At 41.7% G+C, this 25,452-nt stretch overlaps 1 non-coding gene and 1 pseudogene across 1 annotated transcript; one reads left to right on the top strand and one right to left on the bottom strand.

Annotated features, from left to right (window-relative positions):
* The window catches only part of LOC101718266 (small ribosomal subunit protein uS5 pseudogene), a 28,477-nt pseudogene extending 12,245 nt beyond the window's left edge, over nt 1–16,232 (bottom strand).
* Nucleotides 8,600–8,705, top strand: LOC147826977 (U6 spliceosomal RNA). Its single transcript, XR_015453310.1, has one exon. It is a non-coding gene; the product is annotated as a U6 spliceosomal RNA (small nuclear RNA).
* Nucleotides 16,233–25,452: the final 9,220 nt, after the last annotated feature.

Here is a 25,452-nt window from a genome sequence, read left to right as displayed (position 1 = left end):
TCCAGAGGCTGAGGCAAGAGGATTGCCATGAGTTTGAGGCCAGCCTGGGCTACACAGTGAGTTCAAGGCCAGCCTCAACTGCAAGTAAGACCCTGTCTCAAACATAAAATAAAATAAAAATTTAAAAAAGAAATAGAAGATACAGTAGATCATAAACTCAATGATACCCTAAAAACAAGACAACATGCAAGCTGGATCCAATAGCTGTTAGATGGCAAAACAAACAAACAAAACCCTCAGAATTATAGGAATAAGGGAAAAATTGAAGATGATTCAAGAGGCATAAAAAATTATTCCCTGAAATCATAACAGAAAAATTACCAAATATAGGGAAATAATTCAATATTGGAATACAAGAGGCATACATAATCCTAGATAGCCACAAGCAGAAAAGACCCTCTACATGACACATCATAGTCAAAATTCCAAAAATTCAACAAAAGGAGAGACTACTAAAAACTGTTAGAGAAAAACATCAAATAACCTACAAAGGCAAGCCCATCAGAATAACTGCAGATTTCTTAGCACAAACCTTAAATACCAGGAGAATTTCGAACAATGTTTTTTAAGCCCTAAAGAAAAAAATTGTCAACCCAGACTTCTATATCCTGCAAAATTAGCCTTCAAAATTGATGAAGAAGTAAAGATTTTCCATAACAAAGAAATACATGACTACTCACTCAGATTGCAAAAATACTTACGGGAATACTAGGCCCAGATAAGGAGCCAGCAGCACCAAAGATCACAAAGGAAAATATATATATAACTGGGAGAGATGTTAAACAAAAGGAAGAAAAACAAAAAAGAATCAGCATTCTCTGTGTCAATGGTCTTGATCCCCCAGTCAAAACTGGTCTCCCAGCCAGGGATTTAGCTCGGTGGCGCCACACCTGCCTCGCAAGCACAAGGTCCTAAATGCCCGGTACAAAAAAAAAAAGGTCTCCCAGTCAGACTGGGAGATTGGATTAAAAATGTAACTGTATATTGCCTACATGATATGATACACACCTCATCCAAAAGAAAGTACCTAGACTTGAAATGAAAGCATAAAAAACCATATTCCATTCAACCAGAGACTGAAAACAACCAAGAGTAGGTATCTTACTTTCAGATACAGTAGACTTCAAGCCAAAACTGCTCAGAAGATTCAAAGATGGCCACTACATACTGCCAAGGGGAACAATTCAACAGGAAGAAGTAACAATTATAAATACATATATATATATATATATACACACACACACACACACACACACACACACACATGTATATATGCAATGTAAATACGTATGTACTAAAAGTTGGTGCACCCAACTTAATAAAACCAAAACTACTGGACATGAAAAGACAGAGAGACACCAATAGAATCATAGCAGGGTTATGTTTTTTCATTATCCCACTCTCAATACACTGGTGAATCAGACAAAAAAAATCAATGAGGAAATATCAGAGTTAAACCACACCATTGAACAAATGGGCTTACCAGATATCTACAGAGTGCTTCATCTGACAACAGAATATACATTTTTCTGGACAACACATAGAACTTTATCCAAAATAGACCATATATTAGGCCATAAAGCAAGCTTAAATAAATACAAAAGAAATGAAATAATCCCCTGCATACTATTGAATCATAGCAGAATGAAGTTGGAAATCAATAGCAGAAAAAGTCGCAGAAATACACAAACACATGGAGATTAAATAATACAGATTCTGCCCAAAAAAATGTATACACACTTCAGGAAAAGAAAAATTGCATGATGTTTTTTCAACAGATGATGTTACCCTCGTATGGGTGAGCATAGAGGATGTCATATATCACAGAAAACCCAGTACATGGCCAGCCCCTAGAGAAGAAAATGCAGGCGCAGCCATCTGAATGACCAAGGTTACCCAAGCAGCAGTTCACTACACTATTAAATGTCAGGAAGTTAATGGCCACCACTTTGAGCACTCTTTGTGATTGTAGAGGCCAAAGGTAACTTGTATTATTAATCTCATAATATCTCAATAAATTTAGTATTAAAATATTTATACAAGTTTTTCTTTTCCTGAAGTATGTATACATTTTTTGGGGCAGACTCTGTATGTTATTTAATAATCAAGGAATCACAGAAGAAATCAGAGAAAAACTAAAAATGTTCCTAGAATTAAATGACAATTGAAGCACAACATAACAAAACCTATGGCACACATGAAAGCAGCTCTAAGAGGGACATTTATAGCTGTAAATGAACACATTTAAAAAAATAATGATCCCAATTAAAAAATCTAATGATATATTTCAAGGTCTTAGAAAAGCAAGAACAATCTAAACTAATAGAAAGAAATTATAATATCATTTATTTTTAAATTTGAGACAGGGTCTCCCTAAATTGTCTAGGCTGGTCTCAAACTTTAAATCCTCCTGCCTCAGTCTCCTAAGTAGCTGGGTTTACAGCCATGTGCCACCATACCTGGCTCTATTTGTTGTTTTGTGGGGATTTGGAGAGATTGAAAAATGATGTCACTAGTGCCTGATCCCAGCATCTTTTCAATCCTAATAATATATTCTTTTTTTTTGATACCGGGGATCTAATATGGGACCTTGCACTTGCGAGGCAGGCGACGGAACCACTGAGCTAAATCCCCTGCCCCTTAATAATATGTTCTTAAAAGTACATTTAAAGCAAATAATATTGTCCTCACAGAGATTAAAAGAAAATGGTCTCCTGACACAGCATATCATGTCACAGACCTTAGAGCCAGCAGGCTTCAAGCAGATCATCTGGCCCAATTCCCTGTGGTCAGGTAGGAAAAGCACCATTTGAAATTCAAAGTAGGTGGCAGAAGCTCTCAGAAATTAACTCAGAAGTAGATCCTATTATTTAGTAAAATTTTTTTTTTTTTTTGGTGTTTTGAGACAGAGTCTCACTATGTAGTTCAGGCTGACCTTTAATGAACTATGTAGCCCAGGCTGGCTTCAAACTTGTGATGATCCTCCTGCCTCAGCCTCTCATGTGCTGGGAATTTAGTAATTTTAAATTCTGATATTTTCTTATAGTGATCATATAATTAAACGTCTAAATATATAAATACATATCCCAGAATATTACTCATTCCAATTAAAATAAATAAGTACTTCAAAAGTACAAACATGGGGTTTATATAACATGTGCATATGAATACAAGTTAAAATTTCTATATTAGTTATTATAGTCAAGAATTGGAAATATTCATTTAAAATAGCTACTTTTTAAAACAAATCTGAAAATTAGCCAAAAGCAACATCCACTTCAACCAGCTTGTGAATAGCTTTTTGAGTGAGCCAGAATACTTGAATACAAATTCTTAATTAACCAAAGAATAAAATCTCTGGCAAAACAGTGGAGTGACAAAGTAGTGAACTAGCAAATGATAGAATTTTTAAAAGAAAGAAAGACATCTTTCTATAATGACAAAAAGAAATAACTATAATACAAGATGAAAATAACCTAAAAGCAAACAGAACATGTCATTAATAGAGTCCTCCATTATCCAGTGTTGCCTGCAGTGAGGAAACGGCAAGTGTAATTCTGTTATCTTACCATAGACAGTATGCACACCCTGTAAAATCCATCTCTTCATTTTCTGGTTGAAAAGATCATTGTAGAAAAGGGCCGCCAGGAATTGGAGGTCATGCTGATTTATTGGCAATTAAACCTGCAGGATTTCTGCACTCCCTTCAAAACAAAGTATCTGAGGCTATTCAGCCAGGATGATTACATAGTGGGCTATCTACTAAAACCCAGGAGTCTTTCTGTTACTGCACAACAGATACAACTGACTTGGCTGTATTTAGAAAATTACTGCTATTTTCTGTGCAGATTCTTGTTGTATCTTCCTCAAATCGCCCCAGCCCAAAGAATTACCTGGTTAGGCAATTTAACAAAGCAGAATCTTGCCAAGTGGTATATAATTCAGCTTGGAAATATAAGAACCTTAGTAAAAATACAAACATGAACTCAAAGAAAATGGATGTATTAGTAAATCTATATAAGGTGTGCACGATGCCTCAGCCCTAGGCTGAAATGATGGCCGGTTTGGATTGGTGTTTTAGGATTTGATATTCATGCAGTTTAAGTAGCTTTTATGCACTCCACGCCTCACCACAACCCACGTTACTTAGTTTAGCTGTTTAGATCATGGGTGTCATTTATACACAGGCTGGTCCTATAGATTTCCTCTTTTCCTACAGATGGTGACAGTCAGGCTTAGGTGACAGTCAGAGTGATGGAATTTCAGAAACACCGGCAGGTGGAGAAGAGAAGGAAGATAGGAACAGGTTGGGGAAGGATGGAGAAAAGTAACTTGAGTCAGCAATCACCCATGTCAGAGTGAATCTGCTTACACCGAGTTAGTTCTCCTTAGAAACGGGAATACGGCCACTGGCTGCCCACGGCCCACACCACAAGACCATCTGCCTCAAGCACAGCCTGCTCCCCTCATTCCTAGCTTTCTCTTCCTCCCATGGTGTGAGTGGCTAAGAGCTCACTGATCCATGCATCCATTCTTTCATTCACTAAATATTAACTGAGACTTTAATATGTGCTGAATAGTGTATATATGTGTATATTTATTATGTGATACTGCATATCACTGAAATGTACTGTTTTTTCATTTAATTTTTAATTTATAAAATTTTAAACAAAAACTATATACTTATTTTAGAAGATACAGAAAAGTATAAAAAAAATTTGAATCTACATGTAAACCCCAAACTTCTACTAGACATTTCTCTGTTTGTCTTTTTAGTTTTTTTTTTTCTTACCTCTTCTATTATTTTTAAGTTGAACTATTTCAGGTATACAAAATATTAGAGATCAGTAAAACAAATATCCAATGTTGGGATGGTGCCACATGCCTAATTCCAGCACAAAGTAGGCTGACCCAAGAGGCTTGTGAATTTGAAGCTAATACAGTGAGACCTTGTCTCAAAAAGAAGAAAGAGAAAACTGACAGCAACAACAAACAAACATCCACATGTCCATCACCTAGTTTTAAGTATTATACAGATTGATGAAAGCCCCTCCCCAGCTACATTTCATTGTCTCACTGGTAGGCTACTATCATCATGAATTTTATTTTTTATTTTTACCACATAATATATGATATATAGTATATTTTTACTCTATATATGTGAAATATCGGAGTGTGTGTGTGTGTGTGTGTGTGTGTGTGTGTTATGGTGCTGAACCTAGGGCCTTGTGCATGCAAAGTGTATGCTCTATACATCCCTAAGCCCTATTTTGTGTGTTTTTAAAATTTTTATATTAATATCATTGTGAATACATTCTTCTGCAGTGTGCTTTTATCTTTCATCTCTCATCATTATTTGAAATTTACTCACACTGATACCTGTAGCTCTACTTCATTGATTTTAGCTGTTGTACCATAGATTTTCCAGTGGATTGATAAGCCATAATTCATTTATTCATTCTCCTTCATATTGGAAGGTAAGTTATTTCTAGTATCTAACTATTAGAAACATGCCTGTGACTGACCATCGGCTCCTATCTTTCTGTGCATATGGGAGGAAATGTCTCTAGAGTACACACCTAGGAATAAAAATGTCCAGATAAAGGGTGCAAGTGGCCCTTCAGGGTGACCTTGTTAATTTACAACCCTATCAATAGTGTTAGTGTGGGGCTTGGGATTTAGCTCAGTGGTTCCTCCGCCTCCTTCACAAGCACAAGGTCCCGAGTTTGATCCCCGGTACCAAAAAAAAAATAGTGTTAGTGTAATGTAGTCTTTGTGTATTAGGAAATGGATGCACACCCACACTCACACATGCATGGCGTATAGATGGCATGGATGTCTTGTATGTTTGCAGAGCTCAGGGGACTCACGCCTGGATGTACCTGCTTGGGTCTCTCCCTCTCTTCTTGGCCCTAACTACTTCTTCTTACCTTCCTGTCCTTCAGGGCCCATTCCTGTCCCCCAGGAGGCCCTTCCTTATTACCAGGTTCCTTCCTGTCTCCTCTCCTTCACTTTCCCCACTACCCCTCCAACATACACGCCCACCCAGGAGGTGTGGTTAGCACTTCAGGGTCCCATGCTCAGCTCCACATCATATAATCAGCTCCATGAAGGTAGGAGCCATCCTAGGATCTATTAGTGCCTTCCCAAATCCAGTACCACATTCATGATGGGTTTGTGATGAGGTTGGTGAATTGTTGGTGGAGGTAACACCATTCCCACTGCCCCCCCCCCGCCCCTCAAGAATTTGCTCACATTCTTGGAGCAAAGTCCACCTTGGTAATATCCAGTGGAGATGTGCCACATCCCATTCCTCTCTAACCCTGGAGAAACTCCTTCCCTACGCCCTGCTTTCCTCTTACACTCTCTTCTCAGTAAATTCCCAGGGAGGGCAACACTCACAGGCTAATCTTGAAGCCACAAGATATAAAACTATTTTCTGAAAACCACTGCCACTAGTAGGGCAATAATACAGGGTCACAGTTCAACTTTGCTCAATGTGGATGAAGTCTACTTCTGAAAGCCTTTGTTCTACCCAGACAATGGAAACTTCTACGCCTGAGTAGCCAAGAAGTCCAGGGTGGATCTTGTCTTCTCCTCAAATATCCTGAGCGATATAACCTTTTTGGCATGTCTAATTCCAAACTGTGTGTTTCCCTCAACCGGATATCACCTACTCAGATCTATTTTCTTTTCATATTTTATGGACCCTCTTTTCATTGTGACAGTAGCATGATGTTGTGAAAAGAAAGTAGGCTTTAGAGTGGGATTGAAACTTCACCACTTTACAGGGTAATGTTAGGCAATTTAGTAAATTAGGTAGAGAAACCAATGCCTGCCTTATGGTGGCTGAGGGAATTAAACAAGATAATACAGGTTAAATGTGTTCATCCTGGTGTCTTGCTCATAGTAGGCACTTGACAGTGATCCATGTTCTTCCTTTCATTATTCTTCCTCTTGAATTATTTCTTGAGTAGAGATGGTGTAGGAAGTCACCTTAGTGTCTAAATAGGACTCTACCGCAGCCCACTCATCATCCTCTCTCCTGTTTGCATTCCGGAAATTCTGCCTATACTGATTCATTGTTTGGGGCTCCTAATTAACAGGGATTGTAAACCCCTTCTCCAATGTAAGGGAGTTTTAGGCACTTTGCCTGAGACAGAGAAATCTGACAGGAACTTGTGGCCAAAATGTGCAATGGGCATGGATTATCTAATCGCAGAAATCTCAGCCTGGGGGGCTGAAGGGCCTGAGTTTGGTGTCTCCAAGCAGAAAGGTTTCTTTTTGACAAATATATATGTATATATTTGGAGCTGGTACACAAACAGAAGTAAACAGCATCATTACAGCAGAGGTATATGATTCTATATACAGTGAATGCACTTTTTACTAGGGGTCTTTGAAAGTACTTTTAGAATACAGTGGTGCCTTGGTTCACAAACTTGATTCTTTCCACGATTCTCGTCCGAAACCAAGTTGGATGAGAACTAAATCAAATTCAATGGTTAGGTTCAATGTTGATCTTACGGGGAAATTTAATTCGATTCTCATCCAGTTTGGTTTGTGACCAGAATTGTGAAGAAAATTGACTTTGTGAACCAAAGTACCGCTTATTTTAAATTAACATATTATTGCATAAGTTATTTCATTACAGTTTTATGATAAATATCTTATAGATTGCCATCAATAAGATCCAGTGGTACTTCTCTTCTTGCATCCACATCAAGGTAAATGCTTTGAATGGTAAGCTGCTGCGAGGGAGCCAGGTCATTCTGAGCTCCTGGACTGAAAAAGTTATGGGAAGGCCTCAGCCACATTTTAAAGGATCAAAGTAGAGCCAGCCTAGATCACCACAGGACTTAGGTAACTTGAGACAAAGCAAAAAGGATTCATTCATTAGGAAGTGTGAGAAATGTCTTAGGGTTGATTTTATTTAAATGCCAACGTGAATTGATCATTAGCATTTGCAAGAGCTGTGCAAATAACACCACCTAAGGGGCTGAACCAACAAGGAATTATTTCAGAGCAATTAATTCACTTCCAAGCTCCTTGTATTAACATCACCTTATTTCCCTAGTGTAGCTAGACAATTTGTTTTAAAAATCAACCAAAAACTGTGCTATTCTGCCAACAAGATTACAGGGGTGAAAGAACAACCCCCTAGTCAAATGCAAATTGTAGTCATATTAGTATGCTAATGAGACAAGTGATAAACTGTGGGTCAAATTTCCCCTTCTTCATCTTAAATAGCACTTGATAAGGGCTTATTTCTAAATGTTTGGGAAACCCAGGAGCAGCAGCAATTAAGGTTTGTTATGTGCACATTATCTGTATATAATCTGTTCCACAATATGAAAAATTAATAGACAGGACTGAGCTAAAATGAGGCATAATTCTGCCTAGTGATTTACAAGTTATGGAGAAATATGGCTTAAGGGAGACATATTCAACCATTGTAAATTGGGAGCAAAATCTTTTAGAAATTTCTTGCATTGCAATTTCAAATGTTTTGTCTCACTGAGGAAAATTTAAGGAGGACCCAAGGAGGAAAATTATAGAAAAAATAGATGGAAGGATGATATGTTTTCACAAGAAGGGAGTGCTCGCTTCAGCAGCACATGTACTAAAACTGGACTGATACATAGAAGATTAGCGTGGCCCCTGCCCAAGAGGACACACAAATTCGTGAAGCGTTCCAAAGTTTAAAAAAGCAAAGAAAAGAAAGAAGATGACATGTTCAGGAATACCAACTTCTCTTTCTTGACCCCTTAGCAAAGGCTTTCCTGATTGAATCTGTCCCCTGATTTCTCATCTCTTATGTTCTTGTGTTCAATTTTTATAAGTCCATGTAAATTTGTGAATGGGTCTGCAGGTCTGGTTTCTGTAAAGCCCTGAGGAGACAGAAGGCAGCCAGGAGATGGCTGCAGAAAGCCTGCAGGTGGGGTCTCACTGACCCACTGCCCTCCCCTGTTCTGTGTGTGGCCACTTCCACAAGCTTCATAAATTACTGAATCTACTCAGGCCTCGTCTCTGACATTTGTAAAACAGAGATGATAAAGCTTGAGGTTCAAGGCCGTAGTCTCAACTTTGGCTGCACAGTATAAATACCTGAGGTCCTGAGTGGTGGTGCATGCCTGTGTTCCCAGTACTCAGGAGGCTGAGGCAGGTGGGTCAGAAGTTCAAGCCCAGATCGGACAACTTAGTGAGACCCTATCTCAAAATTTAAAAAATTAAAAGGGCCAGGGATGTAGCTCAGAGCTACAAACAAAAAAATAGAATCATGGGGGAACTTTACAAAACAATACTGATGACTATGCCTGATATCAGAGCTTCTAAATTTGTCAGCCTAGTCATTGACAAAGCACAGGGACTTTTAAAACTCGGTGATCATAATGTTTAGCTGAGGCCAAAAACCATTGTTATAATGTGTACTGTGGGAACTAAATAAAACAGAGGGTGGAGGAGCAACAATAAAGTAGGAGGTAAAAACAAAATCATGTTTCCTTCTTTCTCTGGTTAGTTTTCCTGTTTGTGTTGGTAGTTGTGTTTGATCCTAGCAGGAAGCTGAGGAACAGAGGGAGAATTCTGTTCAAAGATGTAGTTTATTTTTAAAATTTGTATTTTGAAATAATTTTAAACTGACAAAAATGTTGGAAGACCAGTACAAAGAATTCCCATACCCCTTCACCTAGATTGACCAATTAGTAACGACTGACCACCTCTACTCCATCACTCCTCCACTCTGTGTATGTGCATATACTCTTTCCTCTGAACTAGTTGAGAAGCAGTTGCAGAAAGTGTGCCACTTTACCCCTAAATAGTATGAATTTATTAAGACTAAAGATACAACCACAGGATAGTTATTTGGACCTTCTTTTTTTTTCAGGGTGTTTTCTTGTGTTTTTGTTTGGTTTTTGAGACAAGGGTTTGCTTTGTAGTTCAGGTTGGCCTTGAACTCACCATGTACCGCAGGCTGGCCTGGAACTCACAGCAATCCTCCTGCATCAGTCTCCTGAGTGCTAGGATTACAGGCATGTATCACCATGCCCTGCTTAAATATTTGGATTTTTTTTTTTAAACTGGGAATCAAACTTAGGGCCTTGCCCTTGCCAGGCAGGCACCGTACCCCTGAGCTAAATCCCCAGCTCTAATTATTTGGAAATTTTAACATTGATATAATACTGATTTATAGTCTGTTTGTAGCTATTTTGTTTCCAGTTTTCCCAATAATTTCTCATGATATCCCTTGCGTCACTCTCCTGCCTAATTCAGAGCCCAGTCCAGGATCATGCATAGTAGTCAGCGGTCACACTTCTTTAGTGTTTTTAATCTGGTATAATTCCTTTGTCTTTTGTGACACTGCCATCTTGAATACAGGCCAGTTGTTTTGTATGCCATGTCATCTTTTTTGTAAGCATACAATTGATTGAATATTTAGTAAATTTAGAGTTGTACAACCATCACTATAATTTAGTCTTAGAACATATCTGTCACCCCAAGTGTTCTCTTTTCCCCTACTGACACTCCTGTGTTAAGCAACCACTAATCTGCTTTTTGCTTCCATAGTTTTGCCTCTTTTAGGATGGGAAATAAGTGTCTGGCTTCCTTTAGCGTTATGTTTTTGAGGTTCATCCACTTGTGGCATATCTGTGGTTTACCACCTTCGTCGCAGGATGATATTCCATTGGGTGAATATAATACATTTGTGGGCAGTTTCTAGGATCACCCCAATGATCCCCCACTACCTGGTATCCATTCCCTTGGGTAACTTTCTCCCATTTGAGGTGGGCTGGACTGAGGGCCTTGCTCCTAACGACCAGAATGTGACAGAAGTGAAGAGATGTCACTTCTGAGATCAGGTTTTAGCAAGACCAGTTCTCCCAACTTGGTCATTCTCATTGTCTCAAACCCCATGGTCCCATTATAAGCAGCCCTGTAGAAGGGTCTCCAGGGCAAGGAACCAAAGTCTCTGGCCAATGGTTGATGAGGACCTGAGGCCTCATGGGAAGCTGATGTCTTTCTGTCCCATCTAGTCTTCAGATGAAGTTGCAGCCCTGGCCAACACCTTGACTGCAATCACAGAGAGCCTGAGCCAGTGACCCAGGGAAGCAGGATCAAATCTTCATTTTTTTTCTTGAGACAGAGTATTGCTATATAGTCCAGGCTGACCCTGAACTCCTGAAGATCCTTCTGCCTTGGCCTCCCGAGTGCGAAAATTATAGATGTATGCCACCATGCCCAGCTGACCTTGAACTCTTGATCCTCCTGCCTTAGCCTGCAAGAGCTGGTGTTTTCTTTTGTTTCATCTCTTCCTTGCTTCCCAAATCATGTCCTTTAGAAAAAAATGTTTTCAATCTACTGCACTTGCACAGTGGTACCTGCATTCCTTTAACTCTTACCTAAGGGTACAGTTAGAGTACATGCAGCTCAGTCCTCCTGTGCTGCTGTAACAGAATACTACAGGCTGGGTAATTTATGAAGAACAGAAATTTATTTCCTACAGTTCTGGAGGCCAGGAACTCCAAGATCAAGGTGCTGCTATCTGATCTATTAAGGCCTCTTGCTTTGTCTGCCCATGGTTGAGAGTAGAAGAGCAAGTAAATCGAATGGTGCATGAAGACACTCTCACAAGGGCCTAAATCCAATTCATGAGAGAGGAGCTCTCATGGCCTAATCCCTTTCAAAGATCTCACCACTTCAGAGCATCATACTGACAACACCTGAACTTAGGGGGCACATGTTCAGACCTCGGCAGTGTGCTCTTAGGACTGTCTGCACAGCCAGCACATGGACCATTTGGTAACAGTACTTATGAGTCTTTACTGTATTTGGCACTATTCTAACCCTCATATGCGCCAGGCCCCTTTAATCCTTTCAACAACATAGTCATCACCCCTCACTGGGTCAGGTGCTCATCACCCGATGTCCCTTCTGTGCAGCTCTCGGGGATCACATTCATATCGTGGGCTGGGGCTGTCTACGATATGCTCCACTGTCCTTGTGAAGGAGACAGGAAGGATTGAGTATCTTGCCTACCCTTAGTTGTAGGTGGCAGAGCCAAGATTTGCAGCTAGGATATTTGGCTTTACTCCAGGACATGAGCTCTTAGCCACTGTACTCTTCTAAAGAATCTCAAATTTTCAAGGTTCATGTTAGATATGGGTTGTATGTGGGCTGGGAATTTAGCTCAGTGGTTCCTCTGCCTGCCTTGCAAGCAGAAGGACCCAAGTTCGATCCCTGGTACCAAAAAAAATTTAAAAAATAGACATGGGTTGTAGGTGATAATTATTAGGACGTTGTTTCTCAAGGAGTGGACCAGGAAGGTAAATATTTAGCTGGGCGTGTAATGTACTGAATCAGAAACTCTAGGGTGGGCCCCAGCAATCTGTGTTTAGCAAGCCCTCCGGCTGAATTCTGAGGTAGGCTACTCTTTGAGAATCATTGCTTTAGGTAATAACTGACTTTTTTGAGGAAAAAATATTTTTAGAATTTTCCTTTAATTTAGAGAAAGTTCCTATTAAGATGAATTCAAGTGTTCATTATATTCTTGAAGAATACTAATCTCAACCTGGCACTGTGGCCCACACCTGTAGTCCTAGCTCCTCAGGAGACTGAGGAAAGAGGATCATTTGAGCCCAGGAGTTTCAGGCCAGCCTAAGCAATGCAGTAAGAGCCTGTCTTTTAGAAGAAAATGACAGGACAGAAGGAGAGAGAGGAGAGAGAGAGAGAGAGAGAGAGAGAGAGAGAGAGAGAGAGAGAGAGAGAGAGGCTAGTCTCACAGATTTCAGGGGAAAAAGCAAGGATGGTGTATTAGCTATAGCTTTTCTGTTCCTGGGACACAATACTAGATACTCACAACTTAAATGAGGAGAGGTGTAATTTAGCTCACAGTTTCAGGGCATTCAGTTCTTAGGCTGTTGACTTCAAGGCAGGAACTTCATGGCGGAAGGGCATGGCAAAGCAAAGCTGCTTAGTTCATAGGAGCTGCAAAGCAGAGTAGGGGAACAGTACCAGAGAGGGGGCCAGGGAACAGATCTAGTACCCAAGGTCATAGCTCCATGACCCACCCAGACATACCCAGAAGTGTGCTCCACCAGTCCCCCGACAGACCCCAAGCCAATCAAATTGATACAACCAAGCCGAACCATTCCAGGTAGAAAGAGGGTAGCTGCTCTTTGGGGTGTCCCTGTGAAAATGACTTACCTACCCACTCCCTCAGATTCTGCATCTCCTCGCACTAATGTTCCATAGGAGAAATTCCTTGGCTTGGGTCTACAGGGGAGTGCAGCTCTGCCACCCAGTTGTCCACCCATGACCACCTTGCCTGAGTCCAGGGTGGGGTGGGGCCACATACTACAACACCCAAGGGTTCTGATTTGATGGAACCATGTGTCAGAATCTTTTGAAAAGGGCAGGCATGGTGGCACACAACTGTAATCTCAGTACTTGGTAGATTGAAGCAGGAGGATCCACTGAGTGTTTAAGGCCAGATTGAATTATAGCAAGGCCCTGTCTCAAAAACAAACAAAACAATAACAACAAAAAAAATCTTTTAGAAGAGAAGGTGGGTGGAATAATTTACCTCTAATACACAATTTATGTTTAAAATCATGAGATAATGAATAGGCTAGAGGTATTTCAAGTCAGGGATGGTGGTATATGCCTGTTATCTGGGCACATGGGAGGCTGAGGCTGGAGGATCATGAGTTCAAGACCAGCTTGGCCTACATAGGGAGTTCCAGCCTGGCCTGGAATACATAGTGAAACCCTATCTTAAAAACAGACAAAACTAAACAAAAACGTATTTCATTCTGTCTTAGCTACTTTTCTCTCATTGTTGTGACAAAATACCCGACACACAAAGTTAAAGGGGGAAAGGTTTATTTAGCTCAGTTTGTAGAGGTTTCAGTCCATAGTCAGCTGGCTCCAAGGCAGAGTGGCACATGGCAGACAAGGATGGTGGAGGAAAACAGTTCATGGTGCCCACAAGGTAGCAAAAACAGCAAGGGATGTTAACAGCGTCTTGCTGCCCCTTTTATCTCATTCAGACTACTTAGGGCAGGTAGCACTCACACCCTTAATCCTAGTGCCCTTTAATCTAGCACTGCACCATGAATCAATCACATACTCTAGTTTGGCCATCTCTGAAAAAGCCCCACCTATGACCACATGAGGCTTTGAAGGAACATCTAAACACAAGCCATAACATGTTTCATCACATATTTGCAGTTTAACTTGTGGTATTTGAGCTTCTTAATTCATCTGGGAAAGAAAGAAGACACAGACCTGATCCAAGAGCAGTAGCCCAACACAGAGAGGCAATTTGTGAGATACTCAGTGTATTTCTCTATTAAATGGCAACAAGGACACCCAAAAAAGGCCAGATTAGCTGAATTAAGGTTAGCGTGTTTTCTTTTAGGGATGTGAAAATATATCGTAAAAGAATGTGAAATATAGTACTTGTTGGTAAGAAAATAAAGTCAGTGGCCGGGAATTTAGCTCAGTGGTTTCACCTTCTGCCTTGCAAGCGAAAGGACCCGAGTTCGATCCCTGGTACCAAAAAAAAAAAAAAAAAGAAAGAAAAAGAAAATAAAGTCAATAATATTCCAGACTTGTTCGAGGTGACACCACCATTGGCTGAATTATATACCTAGCTATTTCCTGAACAATTTGTAGCCTTTGGAAGAATCCTGCCTGGACCTTCCTCACCTGACTGCCCTGTTTCTATTCTACCACATTCTCCCTAGCCACGGCTGATTGGATCAGAGGTGGATGTGTCCCAGGAGAAATAAGCCATTCCTTTTATGCACCGTATTCCAAGACCCCATAGTTATGAAAGCTAGCAGTAGTTTTATTTTTTTTGTTTTGTTTTGTTTTGAATGGCATATAGTATTGATTGAACCCAGGGCCTTCACACTGAGCTACATCTTCAGGCTTTTTTTTTTTTTAAGTTTTTATTTTGATCAAGGTCTCACTAAGTTGTAAAGGCTGGGCTGGAACTTGTGTTCCACCTCAGCATCTCAGAGTGCTGGGATTCCAGGTCTGTGCCACCACATCAAGCTCAGTCGTATTTAATCAATCAAAATAGTGTGCGTGTATTTACAAGATTAAAGCATATTATTCAAGTATCACTGAACTCTAGGATTAGAAGGAATCTCAGTTATTTTCTAGTTAGTTGAAGGTCATCATTTTACAAAGAGAAAATTGACAGCTAGCTCAGAATCTTGGGTTCTTTCTATCAAGCTATATCACTTTCCTGACACAAGAGACAGCAATCATATCAGCAAGAAATGCATATTTCAAAGATTCAATTACTTTTAATGCTTAATTTATTCTTAGAAAACCTGACTGCCTCAGTGCTGAAAATAAATTATCTTCTGTAATATAATCTACACACAAGCAACATTTTATATCATGATTGCTGGATATCAAGCACATCCAGAAAAGAAATTACTGCAATTTAAAATGGAATTTTACTGACAACTACTAAATTTCCTTCCCTGCTTATTAATTTTAAATCATATAATAAAGTGAATTTAATGATAGAGTTTTATGAGTATGGGAAAAATTGCTTTCCCTTTTCTTAACCTATCAAATGTAATCAAAGATTAATAGTACTATGTGTTGTAAAAATTGGCTTATTTTCATATCACTGCTTCTGATGTTATAATTAGTTACTTATATAGAAAAAAGAAATAGAATACCCTCAGACAGGCCAGCTATGTAATTTGCAAGGCCTACTGAAAAATGAAAATGTGGTCACCTTGTTCAAAAGACAGGGAGAAACCAGGCATGGTGACACACCACCAGTTGGGAGGCTGGAGGCTGAGGCAGGAGGATTGTGAATTCAAGTCCGGCCTGAGCTACAGAGAGTCTGAAGCCACCTGGACTGGATAGTGAGACCTGTCTCAAAAAAACCAACCACAAAAAAAGCAAAGGGAAAAATGCTGTTAAAGCTATTAAGAGTCTTTTCTTTCTTCTGATACCTTTTCTCCTGTAGTTTTTGTGTGTCTTTTGCGGTCACAGGATACTTGGAGGGAGAGCGTGGGCCTCAGTCTAGACTGGTTTCTCACTTGCCCTCCACAGCCAGGATGACAGGACAGAAAAGAGCCCTGCAAGGGGCGGGTGCCAATCTCGGCTACACGCTCTGCCCCCAGGGCCCACAAACAGGCACTCCTCACCTCACCAGAAGGCACGAGGTACTCAGGGTTACAGATGGGCGAGACGCTCATGGCTGGCAGGACACTCGTCAAATGCACAGTGACATTGCCAGCCCAGAGTCGGGACAGCTGCTGTCACCCCTTGCCCCAAGATGATGCAAGCTACAGATGGACCTTCCCATTCCGTCCCCAGCTCCTAGCCCAAGGAAGAAGGTGCCGGCGAAATGCACCTTGCTCCCTGAGCGGGGCAGACTGGGGAAGGCCAAGCAGGGTTTAGAGAGCTAGGGCCTGAGAGAGCCAGCAGTTGAGGACCGGAAGCGGAGAGATGGATGGACCACGTGCCGCAAGGTCTTCCTGCTCTCCCTGTGTCTGTGCTGCCCCATCAGACTCGCCTAGGAGACACAGTCCAAGAGTTAAGAGGAAACTGCAGGGGATTTAGCTCAGTAGTTTCATCACCTGCTGTGCAAGCGCAAGGACCCGAGTTCAATCCCAGGTACCAAAACAAAACAAAACAAAACAAAACTACATTAAGAGGAAACTGCAGACATCTGCCCCTAAAAACAGTCCTTCTGAGTGCCACAGCCTGTGGGACTGCTCCAGTCACACCCCTGAGGCCAGCTCTGCTTCCAGAACTTGAGTCACTTCCACAGCCTGCCAAAAGCAAAATCACAAATACCTGCATGTATTTATGGGTGCATGCTTATATCTGTGTTGAAGTGTCTTTTTAGAGAAAATATGCTTGCTGGCACAATTCACAAGTTATGGTGCCAAGCAGTCAAAATAATAAAAGTAATTCTTCTAAAAACATTATATAGAAGCCCAGTGTGGCGGTACACACCTGTAATCTCAGCATTTGGGAAGCTGAGACAGGAGGATCTCAAATTCTAGGCTAGCCTGGGCTATACAGTGAGTTAGAGGCCAGCCTGAAGTGCATAGTGAGTTTCTGTCTCAATAAAACAAACTCAAAAAGAAAAGAAAAAGCATTATGAACAGCTTTGATTAAAAAAATTAGGTACAAAATATTTAAAAGATTTTTTAGCTTTCTTATGTAGTACAATTATAATAGGTGTCTAAATTTTAGAGGCTTTCAAGCCTTCAATGATGGGAACTACTGATCCCTTCTGCTACCTTTTTTTTTTCCTCTTCCACACTCCTGAAGTTATACTCTCCATCCTCAAAGCCTAGTCCAATTCCCCTCTTTCTTAAAGGTTCCCCAACTATCCTAATGTTACGGTTTCTCTCTCTCTCTCTCTCTCTCTCTCTCTCTCTCTGTCTCCTATTTTATTGTTCTTTATCTTCCAGTAGTTGTGTTTGTGTTAGTTGTTATTGTGTTTCCAAAGCAGAACCTTACTTTCTTTAAGGGGAATCTTCAGATCCTCTGGTATTTCTTCCAATTTTAGTATATGTGCTGCTGAAGCCAGCACTCCTCTGGTATTTCTTTACTCCTTATTTATTTACCTCTCTACTCAGGACTTAACAGTCTGAACTTACATTTTGTATACTCAATCAAAAATTCTTTAAAAATAGGGCTCCAAATTGTTTTTCTTGTTAAGAATTTGCTTAAATGACAGCAAAATTTTTATTGGAAATAAGAGGTGGTGAGAGACAGAGAACATAAAACCTTAGGTTGGCTGGGCACACTGGTGCCTGCCTGTGATCCCAGCACTTGGGAGGCTGAGGCAGGAGGATCACTGAGTTTGAGGTCAGCCTGGGCTCTATGGTGAGTTCGAGGCCAGCCTGAACTATATTGAGGCCCTATCTCAAAAAACAAAACAAAACAACAAAACTGAAAAACCCATAAAACCTTAGGCTGAAAATGATATGAAGCCAAATGTGATTCAGGGGACCAGAACACGGTCCAGCCTCTCACACCACCCCCTGTGCCCAGTGCCCAGGGCGCACCCGGCGGTGCCACTGCCTGCCTAACACAGTTGCCCTGCCTCCAGATGCTTCTGAACCTGCTCTCCCACTCTAGCTGTGAGTACTTCCCTTGGCCTCTCCCTCAAGGTCTTGCTTGTTTATGGAGGAAGCAACTGAACTCCACAAGTGTGCCAGTGGTGGACAGGGGGGACTCTGAGGATTTCTTCCTTCTTGGGTGACTTTAACACATTTAAAGAAAAGATGGGTAGTCAGATCCTAATCTAAAAGGAGGATTCAGTGTGAATATTGTCACTTTCATGGTCCCTTTCTTGCTTGCTTGAATAAGTCTGTGTTCATTGTACTAATCCTACACCTGAAACCTTCTCGCGAAGCCCTGCTGTTGAAAGCCTCCCTTTCGCCCCAGGCCAACCTTGAAGTAAGAATCAGAACATAGTCAAATCCCTTCCAAAGAAAATCCACCCTCCTCATATGTATAAGCCATGTAGCTTTTATTGAAGAGTTTGTAAAGGAGCCAAGGGAGGGTTTCATAAACCACGCCCTACAGCATACAACATTATTCATGCTCCCTTCAGTTTCCCCCTCCTGTCCTCCCAGTGGGATGGGGTGAATAGTGAGTTTCATCCTTTTCCCGCAGAGGCCAAGTCTCAGGTCCTCCTCTGCATGGCTCCTCCTGTCCTCTCATTTCTTTGCTGCAGTACAGTTATCCCAACCTACACTCCTAGCCTGGTCTGAAGGAGAGGGCCCTCCTGCTAATACAGCAGCCCAAGCAGAGACACTTGGACATAAAGGTCCCCTTCTGTGTGCATACAGAAGTGTGGGGTATGGTTGAGGCCTGGGAATGGAGCACCAAGGGTGTGTTATGAAACACATGGGGCATGCACTTTTAGGTGAGGAAATCTGAACATCAGTTTACAGCAGAGTTAGAGCCACATGTGGTACACACTTATAATCCCAGCACTCTAGGAGGCTGAGGCAGGAGAATCACAAGTTTGACCCAGCCTGTGCCACTTAGGACGATCCTGCCTCAAAATAAAAAATAAAAAGGCCTAAAAGTGTGGCTCAGTGTGAAGGCCCTGGGTTCAATCCCCAGTACTGGGGCTGGGGGGAGGGAGGAGTTATATTTAGGACACATGGGCTTTTTTATTGTAGCATAAAAAGAAATTAAAAACAAAGAGAAGCCAAAAGAAAATGGAAAATTCCCAATTCATGCAATTATTTGTGTGGTTAAATCATTGTCAATTTGGTTTAGTCTTTGTCCAAATAAGACACTGCAACAAAACTGCAACCATGAAACTAATTAATTAATGCAACAAATATTTGTTGCCTGTGTGTGATGTGCCAACTGCCTTCGAGATGCTTAAAATATACAAGCCAACAAAACAAAGGCTGCTACCCTCGTGAGGCGTGCATGGTAGTGGAGGAGACAGGCTCACCCAAAACATAGTGAATAAGCAGCTGGTGTGTTGGAGGACTGCGGTGGGGAAAATGGGCGTCCTAGGATACGGTCGGGGATATTTGCAGTATTAAATAAGGAGGCCAAGGCCAGCCGCACTGAGACAATAAAATTTGAGGAAAGATTTAAAGGAAATAAGAGCATTAGCTAAGCAGATATCTGGGGGAAAGGACGTTTCAAGTAGAGAGCGAAGGTCGCTGGGCAGGGTGTGCCCTGGGTGTGGTTAGGAGCCCCGGGATGAAGCTGGGCGGCGGGGGATGGGTAGATCCTGTAAGACTGGCAAGCGTGAAGACTTGGGCATTACTCTGAGCGAAATGGGGAATCCCAGGGGGGTTTTGAGCTGAGAAGTGGCAGGAACTGAGAAATTTTAAGAGGATCTTTGGCTACGTAAAAAAAAAAAAAAAAAAAAATACTGCCTAGGGGCTGAGGGTGGAGCGCTGTGGTAGAACCCTTGACAGCTGGTTCTAGGCTGTGCCAGGCCCTGAGTCATTTCTCAGTACAGGAGAGAGAAGGAAGGAAGGAAGGAAGGAAGGAAGGAAGGAAGGAAGGAAGGAAGCTAGCTGCCTAGGGAAGAGTAGCAGAAGGGAGTAAGGAGATTATGAAGGTGAAAGGTGACCGAGGGGACCTCTGATTCTAGATGTAGTCTGAAGATATGAGAGAAAGAGGAGCCAAGGATGTCTCCAAGGTCTGGGGCTTGCCCAGCCAAAAAGACAGAGCGGCCATTGACCATAGTTTTTAAAAATGACTGCGTATAACTCCTACAAGACTGTAGAGCAAAAAGTTGCTATATACAAGGTAACCTGAAATCTATTTATTTGTTTGTTTATTTTTTCCGTATTATGGATTGAATTCAGGGCCTTCTTGGTTGGGACCCTGGGTTTATAATCCTCCCACCTCAGCTTCCCAGAGTGTCGGGCTTCCAGGCATGTGCCACCACACCCAGATGAAATCTCTAACACTCACTGCCTTCCCTAAACATGTACAGTAAGTCATTTATCAAAAACCATTTTCACCACGGCAGGACTTAATTTTGAATAAACTCTGTTATATAGCCAGCCAATTGCAGCAGATACAATTTATTTCACTCTCCTAGCAATAAAGAAGAAACAGTCTTCTCTAGCTTCACACATACAATCCTTTTAGGTGATTTTAAAAAAATTGTAGTAGACTGACTTCTTGGATGTTTGTTTAAAACTAAGAGCAGCTAATATTTATTGAGGACTTATTACCAGGTACTTTAACTTGCTCCCAAGTTCATCTGTGGACTTCCTTCTAAAAGCAAGGGTTAGGCACGGTGCATGGCAGCAGCACTCAGGAGGCTGAGGTAGGAGGATCACTGTGAGTTTGAGGCCATTTTGGCCTATTTAGGGAGACCCTTTCTCAAACAAAACAAAACAGAAAACAGCCCTATCATGAAGACGATATTAAGAACCCTATTAAGTCAGGTTAGCAAGAGCCACCTACCTTGATGTCTAGCCAGCCTCAACTGATTGGTTTCCTCACCCACCCTCACCAGGTGAAGTCCTATAACTGTGCTCATCTTCAGCAAGAATCCTGTCGGGTGTAGGAGCCGAAATTCTCCCTTACCCCTGATGTTTCTCTTAGTAAGTTTCTACCCAGGGCCCTCTACCCTGCTCTTTGGCTGTATACTTAAACACCCCTGTGGTGTTTTTTGTTGTTGTTGTTACTAGGAATCGAACTCCGGACCTTGTGCTTGTGAGGCAGGTGGTGCCACCACTGAGCTAAATCTCCAGCTCTACTTTGGCTATATAAATCCCCATTGCCCATGCTGTATTTGGAGCTGACCCTAACCTCTCTCGATTGCAGAATCCCACTGCAGTGCCCCTCATACCTACTGGGATGGTTCTAGATAAAGTCTGAATTTTCTTTTTCTTTAACAGTCATCTGTTGAGATTTTTTTTTTTTAATGCAGATTGTTATTTAGTCAGTGGGTCAGGATGGGGCCTGAGATTTTTTTTTTTTTGAAACAGGGTCAAGGTTGGCCTTGAACTCACTATGTAGCCCAGACTGGCCTCAAACTCAAAGTGGTCCTCCTGCCTCAGCCTCCCGAGTGCTGGGATTACAGGCATGCACCACCACACCTGGCCAGGGCCTGAGATTTTGTGTTTCCAACAAGTTCCTATCAATGCCATGGTTCTGAGTGTTCAGCTGCACTTGTAGTAGCAAGGAACTAGAATGATCTTCAACCTTTTTTAAGTTCTAATAGCTTGTTCTACTCACCCCCAAAGACTCTGCTTCTGAAAGACTTTTCCCCATGTGGCTTTGTTTCCTCCTGCGGGCTTGGGGATTGAACCCAAGGCCTTGCACGTGCTGGTTAAGCACTCTGCCCCTGCACCATGTTGATAGCCCTGCCACAATGATCTTCATTTTTCCAAATGGTAAATTCTATATTTCACTTTATCCCCTCACCCCAAGTCTAAGCCTCTGTCTTCCCATCTATTTGTTCCATTTTCTCTGGCCTGTCCGTCTCTCTCAGTAATATTTAAATTTCTGGGCATTTAAAACTTTAGATGAACATCGAATGTGGTGCCTCAGCCAGTTCATCTCTGCCAGAGTTGACTGGAGGGGCTGAGAGATTTGCCACGAATTATTTCGAGGTGGTGAGGGTGACACATGCACCTAAATTTAGATCGTAATGAACTTCTCCTGATTAAGGAGTTACTGTCTTCCACCCTTCCACTCTTTGTGTAAAAAATTTAGCATACACTTGAGATTGATTATTTTCTTTCCTGTGTTAGAACTTTCAAGCAGTTCCTTTCTGAAAGCAACTTTCCCCCCACAGTATCCTGTTTCCGCAGAGGGGTGGGAGGCTGTCCACCCTCAGAGCTGTGATTACCAGAGTCAGATTCCCCTGAGGTCTTTACACAGGCTTGCATCTCCACATCCAGCTCTCCAATGCTGAGCTAGCACACTTTTTCTGAAGAGGTCTAGGTAAGCCAATATTTTCAGCTTTTGCAGCCATAGGTTCTCTGTTGCAATTACTCAAATCCATAATGCAAAAGCAACCATAGACAAGAAGCAAGCAAATGTGTGTAGTTGTGTTCCATCTTAACTTTATTTTCCAAAACAGAAAGCAAGCCAGATTGGGCTGCTGGGCCATAGTTGGCTGACCTCTGATCTACAAGCACCTGGTGGCTGCATCAGTCTGGTTACAGCTCCTGGGAATTTGGAACCAGGATCGTGTGACTGAGTCTTGTAGTAACTGGGAGTTGCTGAGTGGCTGGACAGGGCAGACTGGGTGAGGCAGAAGGTAGAGCCAAGGCCACTACTGGGGACAGCCACACTGGGCCTTGTGTCAGTGGGCAAGTACATGGAAAAGCCAGTCTTCAGAGTGAAGCAGACTCCTGAAGCCAAGACTGGAGACTAGATGCTGAGAGAGGAAGGAGGCCAGAGAGTTCTTACTACGATGGCCAACCTTCCCATGGTAATGTGGTCTCGTAGAAGCCCTGCCTGTTTTTATATTCATGTCCTCCTTTACTTCAGCCAATTGGCATGACTTTATGTTTCTTGCCACCAGATAAGTTGTAGCCTGAGCAACCTTTTCCACTCCAATTCCCCAATGCCTGCTGCTCTCTGTCCCACACAACTGTGTGTTCACAGTGCCCAGCTTTTTGAGGTGTGGTTCCACCCATCTACTCTGCCTTACCATCTCTCTTCATCTTTGCTTAGAAATCGTTTCCCATGTCTGAGTTAGCTCTTGGTTCCTGTATTGGTCAACTTTTCAATACTATACAGAATACCTCAGACTGGGGATTTAGCTCAGAGAGTAGCTAGAGAGCTTGCCTAGCACATGCAAGGCATGTTCAATTCCTAAACAAGGGTGGGAGACTATAAAGGCTACTTTTTTTTTTCATAAAGGCTACTTTTTAAAGACAAGAGATTTATTGTGACAGAAATGAGAGGCTGTGTTTGGTGTGGTCTTGTTGGCAAAGTGTCAAGGCAGCTCAGGGCAGCACATGGCAGGAGACAGGAACAGCACGTTGTCTGTGCGCTGTTTGGTCTCTCTCTTCTTATAAAGCCACCAGTATTCAATCATGGTGGCTCTGCCCTAAGGACCTTATCTAATTCTAATCACCTCCCAAAGGTCAGAGTCAGATTAAATTGGTGCTTAGTATTTCCCAGTGGAGATTAAACTCCAGCAGGAGCTTGAAGGGACCAACCATATCTAACCAGGTCTGCACTGCTCTTATATATAAGGCCCTATTACTGTACTTGTAACACCACATTATACTTTTTGATATAATAATAGACTACTTGTCTGTGGTTTTAACTACAGCCTTCATCTCTATAGGGCCTGGAGGACAGTAGGAACTTAATACATTCATTTAATGAATGGGATAAAAGTATACAATTTACATCTAAATCTGTAAAATAGGGCTAGGTTGTAGCCAGCCTGAAGATTCAGGATCCTTTGACATTTTCTCCATCTTCATGAACCAAAACTAACATAACTATTGAATTTGTTCATAAGTAACAGACTTCAGGAATGTACTTTATAGGCCTTTTTTTTTTTGCAACTTCATTAATAGTTGTCATAGTTTAGATCTAAAATGTCCCCCCAAAGTCTCATGTGTTCAGAGGTAGGAATTTCAGAAAGTAAATGGATCACAGGGCTATAACTTCATTAGTGGATTGATCCTTTGATGAGATCCTAATCCCATAGCACTACTGAAAGGTGATAGAAACAGGAGGTTGAGTGTAGTTGAAGGGAGTGGATCATGGGTGTGTGACCCTGGGGACCACATCTGGTCCTTGGTCCCTTTGTCTCTGGTCTTTCCTTGCTCTCTCTGATTCCTGGCTGCCATGAGGTGAGGAGTTTTCCTGTACCACACCCTCCAACAATGGTATTTCTGCTTTGAAGCTAGCCAATCATGGACTGAACCCTCTGAAATCATGAGCCAAAATATAACTCTCCTCCTTTAAATTGTGTGTCAGTTATTTTGTCCCAGTGTCACAAAGCTAGCACAAGTTTTATTCAAAGCTATCTGACTGAGTTTATTTGCCTGGATACAGGATTAGTAATTGAATATGTTAACATTTTCTACTAAAATCAGAGATTTCTTGCCAAATGAAATCTATCATTATGAAGAGTCTCCCTTACCTTCAGTAGTGTTTTTTTTTTTCTTAGAGTCTACTTAATCTGATATTAATATAGTGATGCCAGCCTTGTTTTTGGTAGTATTAAATGGGTTAGGTTTTTCCCATCCTTTTATTTTCAAAGTTTCTACATTTTTATATTTTGAGTATGTCCCTTCTAAACAGCATGTAGTAGGGTTTTCATTATTTGCCCTGTCTGACAATTCCTGGTAGTTGGTTACAGCCCAGATTTATTCCATCTCTTAGTATTTATAACCTTAGATAATTCCCTCCCCTTGATTCAAGGATGGGCCTATAATGTTTTGTTTTGGCCTTGAACATACTATGTAGCCCAGGCTGGCCCCAAACTCATAGCAATCCTCTTGACTCACCCTCCCTAGTGCTGGGTGCGTGCAGCATACACCTGGCAGTGTGTGTCATCTGACAGAACTGGAAGAAGTGACAGTGTGCTAGTTTCAAGCCTAATCCTCTTGAGAGCCTGGGGAAAGTGTGTAAGAAGTCAGCCTGTACCTCCAAGGAGACAGTGTGGAAAGGCCATCTGGAGACAAGTCTTGAATCTACCTATTGAACAATGAAAGAACCCAGATGACAGTGAGAACCAACACTCACATGATCTCAAACTGTTCCAGCTACCTCCAAGCCATTGGAGCCAGGTGCCAGGCATGAGTGCAAAGCAATCTGAACCCATTCCTACTGGAACAAAAGGTCTAGGCTGCCTGCCTCTCCAGTACCAATATTCGAAAGACCAGTATTGGTAGAAAACACTGAGGTGGATTCCAGGCCAGCCCTGAGGAAGACAGATGGGCAGGCTCCTCAAAGCTCCATCTTCACCAGGCTCCA

Source organism: Heterocephalus glaber, unplaced genomic scaffold (assembly GCF_053883595.1).
Source record: "Heterocephalus glaber isolate CG9 unplaced genomic scaffold, H.glaber_assembly_v1.0 deba00001457, whole genome shotgun sequence".
Taxonomy (NCBI): domain Eukaryota; kingdom Metazoa; phylum Chordata; class Mammalia; order Rodentia; family Bathyergidae; genus Heterocephalus; species Heterocephalus glaber.
Note: the sequence above shows the minus strand (reverse complement) of the source record. Positions and strands in the feature narration are given on the sequence as shown.